This window comes from Papaver somniferum, chromosome 1 (assembly GCF_003573695.1).
Source record: "Papaver somniferum cultivar HN1 chromosome 1, ASM357369v1, whole genome shotgun sequence".
Taxonomy (NCBI): domain Eukaryota; kingdom Viridiplantae; phylum Streptophyta; class Magnoliopsida; order Ranunculales; family Papaveraceae; genus Papaver; species Papaver somniferum.
In genome coordinates, this window is record NC_039358.1 from 154,168,630 (window position 1) to 154,173,469 (window position 4,840).

Consider the following 4,840-nt stretch of genomic DNA (forward strand, 5'->3'; position numbering starts at 1 on the left):
TCTCGTTTATATGTCGATATACATGTATTGGTACAAGATCGATGTACTTTTTGACAAACAAAAGTTAAGCCTATTATGTCAATTCATTGATGGAAGATAGGTTAAAATCTTTTGTTTACGAGGATTATGTCTATTGTATGTCGTTATGCAAATAGTGATACAGATAGAATGAATCCTTGTATATTACGCAGTATTGATCTTGTCCTGATCCATATTTTATGTGTATACTGTGCGGCTCCATAAGTTCTCTTATGTGAGCATTTCCAACTGAACAAATCATAGATTCGTTTGTGATTAATTTGGTTGTGTATTCCGATTAAATTAATCATGGGTTCTCTTGTGATTAGTTTAATTGAGAATTTTTGGATACAAAATCATTTCCTTATGGTTTTTGATGTCCAAAGAAATCCTTCTTTTCTTGTAAAAGTAAGGTCACTCTTGTTATTCTTTCGGGAATGATATCAAATGGGGGAGAGTTCTTTTGAACTTGCGCTTAATTTCCATATCTTTGTGGGGAGTGCGGCTGTGGAATTTTGAGGAGTTATCTTGTATCTTTATAAACTCCGTGATGAATGCATTTAGCTTCGGCTATATGATTGCATCAAAACAAGTTGATATGTGCTTTTGTTTGGTCTTGAATTGTCTCCATGAAAATTTCACTAGGATCCCATTTTCGTACCTTTGCCAATTTTATTGACAAAAAGGGGGAGAATTAATATGTAGTTCACACTACAAATACATATGGTTTTTGGATCATTATGTAAGGGGGAGTGGTTTTCGGGTTGAGACGAAGTATTGACTAAGGGGGAGTGATACATAACGCCATAGTATTATTGTCGAAGTTGTGATATAAGAACTTTGATACTGTGTAATAATACTACGACACTGTATAACAATGATCGAGAGCTTTTGTTTTCTCATTGTTATGGCTACGGAACTTCAACAACTATGATGCTGAATTGAACATCCATGAAATCATGGGAGTACTTGGAAAAGACGAAGTTTTCGAGTAATGTTGAAGCACCAAGGAGATCAAGCATGTGGACGAGAAGCTACAAAGTTTTGTTTATTTTGTAATCCATATGTACTGATAGTTTTGCCACTAAAATTGACAAAGGGGAGATTGTAGCACTGCTCAGTCGAACTCGCATGCGTTGCTATCTCAAGCATGTTTGTCAAGTTTAGTTGTCAAAACTATACTAGATAGTAACTCGTGCTCCGCACCGTGTGTGTGTTATTTTCATCAGATTTTCATTATAAAATTGGTGGATTTTATTAAGAAAACTATGGATACATGCCACAAAAACATATATTTGTACATATTCATGACTTTCCATTAATGTTTTACATTTGATGACTATATTTCCCCTTTGATTTCAAGTTCCATTCGACATTCTTCTTCAGATTCCTTGATAGCTTCATTTTGTTCAGATATATCTGATGTCCTGTAATTATCTTGTTCGGAAAAAAAAGGCAACTTTAACTGAGGGACTTTTAGCCAGAACCTTTTGCTTCAACAGCCTGGGAAAAACAGTAAAACCTCTTCACAATTACTAATGCAACATCAACACGTTATTCTGCATTAAAAATCACTTCCTTATACTACATGTTAATCGTCTCAGTCAGTTATAAATGTAACAAAAATATTAACATCAGTTGTGGTCGGTTTTTCCTCCTTCAAGGGGCTCAATTTCATTTTCATATGCAACCCAAGTTTCAGTGCATCTCTTAGGCTTTGTTGTAGTTGTTCGATTGTTTGTTTTTTTTTTCCTTAAACGACTTTTCGCAGCTATCTTACATGTTCAGTAATCCAAAGTTTACTTTCTGAAAGAATTTGCTATTAACTGCACCTGATCGGTAACCATCCTCAAGGGATCTACAACCACCTGCAATGAAGGTTGGTTAGTTCTAGGGTCGCTTTCTCTCATTCCTCCGTCAGTGTCTCGATTTTATATTTTTTTGTAGCTAAACTGTTTCCAGGTCACATATTTTCTTCTTCCCTAAGATATTATCTCCCGGAGTTCCCGTTGTAGTGTGGTGAAGTTGTCTTGTAAGTCTAGAATTGTTTTAGCCGTCTCCAATTAAACCTGCTGCAAATTCTCCATTCCTCAATAATTCTAAATATTTGTGAATTCTCCTTTCATAGAATATCCAACTCTTCGATTAAGCATGCTTGCTCAAATTCCATTGCTTCCATCAGGTCCATTTTTTCCGTCATATCATTCTCCATTTCAATAAGCTGAAAAGGTAAGTATTACCCAACTTCTGGTGATGTTTTTCATAACCTCGTCATCTTCCCCGAGCGTAGGACGCAGTCTCATTATCCAATTGAGTTCTGACATATACGATTTCAACCTTTTCAAGTAGCATAACTCATAAAAAAATCTAAAAAATTTACCACTTAAGTAAAAAGTTTGATATAGAATTACATAACAAAGCCCGAGAATTAACCCGCAAGCAGAAAAGAAGTTTCAGATGATTGCTTTATGTTTCTTTAATTCTATAAGCTAGTGTCAAAGATAAGGCAAAGATAAGGATATTTTACACAATGAATGTCAAACAAACAACATAGTTGAGAGAAATATTAGGTTTTATACACCTGACCAAACAACATAGAGAGAGATATAGACCCAAAAAGAATCTGGACTTAACATAAAAGAATTCTTTACATCTGCACTATAATTCTGAAATCATTTTGTTGAAACTAAAAGAAAAATCAAATGTTAAAATGTTAAAATGTTAGACATATCAAATATTAATGAGAACTTACCCCTTAGCGAACCTGATTTATATACCGTGTAGGTGCAGCCGTGCAGTAAATTTTGTGTTTAATTGAAGTGGAACTAATAGACACTTTCCAACTTCCATTCTTCAAATAGATCCCCTTTGATACCACAACTATTGGTTCCTCTTCATCTGCCTACGTGAACCACACCCCATATCTAGTTTAGGCCACCCCCTTATTTGGTAACAGATTCTCTATTCTGGTAAGGTCCTTATCAAACCTGTAAAGCAAGATAGAAAGTAAAATATTGAATTAGTGTATTAATCTACTGACTCCGGTATGAATATGGACACTACAAAACAACCGAATCAGGTTATTAAACGTTAATGAAAAAACCTTACCAAATATTAGATAAATTAAGCCAAAAATGATCTTGCATGGGTATTGATTGAGTAAGAAATGCTGCCAAAGATTAATTGAAAGTCTTAGAAGTGGGGATCTCTGGCGTACAGTTCGTCATACAAAAAAGTTGCATTTGTAGAACAAAGACGCCCAGCATAATGACTATATACAATGTGACAATAATACTGCAATACTGCTTAGTGCTTATAAATTCAAAAGCAGAATCATCACAAAAATCACCACAGCTTCATGCATTTGAATGAAACAACAATTTGTCTTTGCATATACGGAAGCATCACCCAGCTTCATGCATTTGAATGGAAGCACAATTTCTCTAAATTATACAAAGGCAAACCAAAAAAATATGAAAATTGATCTCTCAACTCCCAATAAAAAACTCCAAACCACAAAGTGACCAATTTAGTTGCAATCAATTACAACTCTAAGGTCTTATTGAGTAGAAAACTTAAATATTAATTATTCTTAGGCATCTCAACAAAAAAATAAGGCTCTAAATTGAAATGTTCCTCTACTCTCCTGAAACACTTAGCTAATTGAGAGCAAATGAACTTTGAAAAACTTACATTGAAAACCATTTTGTTGACTCACGCAAAAGCTATGCAGGAATTCATGTCTATTTTGGTCGAAATTATCTAACCTGAATCTGTAAGAGATTAAAAACAAAAATTAATTAATTAGCATGATGAATTCACATAGATGGTTACGGTGATTGCTTATTTTTTAACTGAAGGAGAACAGTAATAGACACCAAATTACTTAACCCAAAATCAGTGATATCCTCTCTTAGGGGATTATGATTACGAAGAAGCGATTTTCAGAGGAGAGGTCAAATGAGAAGGGGTTTCGGAAAGTAAAGATATCAGGTCTGCAAAATCCAGTAAAGATATATGTTCTGCAAAATCCAAAATCATCCAAGGAGAACAATAATAGATACCAAAATTAATGAGGTTGTGATCATACCTATTGATATTGTGATTGGGCAGATATAAATTTGAGAGGATCGATCAAATCAAACAGGGGTTCTGAAATTCCGAGGCTTTTTTCCCCTTTTTTTTTCTTTTTCTGCTCGTCAGTTCCATAGAGATATTGGGGTTAAGGGTTGAGTGGGAGATGTAAATGAATCGTGGGTGGAAAAGTAGGAAAGGTAATCATGTGGGGCTAGAATTAATGAGAAAGCTTTATTTGCTAATACTCTTATTATAGTTGTCCACGTAGGATTTTGGTGGGGTCAGAATTAATGAGAATCCGGTATTTAGATTCAATTATCATGTTGTTTGATGTCTTGATTTCTAGACTACTTGTAGCTAAGTATCGGTTTAGAACAGATTAGTGTAGTTGAGCTCCAGACTCCATGGCGATTATATTACGAAGACGAAGAACTATTCGAGGAACTAGTGAAACTTCATCCGACTAAAAGGTATGTGCAGACTTGAATTTATCTATCAGTCAAAAGTCTATCTCTCTATCTCCTACTCTTGAGACAAAGTCGTATAAGTATGATAGTTTTCATACATACACATTTGGTATTTCGAGCCGAGTTTACTCGCCTATCTTTTTCTCGAAATACGTGTTGGTAAGCTTTCGCTTTAACCACTTTTCATTTTTATCCGTGAAGAAAGTCATGATGACGTTTCAATCTTGAAAATAGCTTTGATGACGATAGTCGTGAATAACGATTGTTATAACATTATA

At 34.6% G+C, this 4,840-nt stretch overlaps 1 long non-coding RNA gene across 3 annotated transcripts; it reads right to left on the reverse strand.

Annotated features, from left to right (window-relative positions):
- Positions 1 to 1,262: 1,262 nt before the first annotated feature.
- On the reverse strand, positions 1,263 to 4,269 carry LOC113305061. Of its 3 annotated transcripts, none has more exons than XR_003338485.1 (5): positions 4,109 to 4,269; positions 3,712 to 3,791; positions 3,127 to 3,187; positions 2,771 to 3,005; positions 1,263 to 1,521 (listed from the first exon to the last, which is right to left on the reverse strand). It is a non-coding gene; the product is annotated as an uncharacterized LOC113305061 (long non-coding RNA). The 3 variants fall into 3 exon arrangements; XR_003338486.1 differs by lacking the exon at positions 1,263 to 1,521 and adding an exon at positions 1,528 to 2,335; XR_003338484.1 differs by lacking the exon at positions 1,263 to 1,521 and having other exon boundaries at positions 2,521 to 3,005.
- Between the last annotated feature and the right edge of the window lie 571 nt (positions 4,270 to 4,840).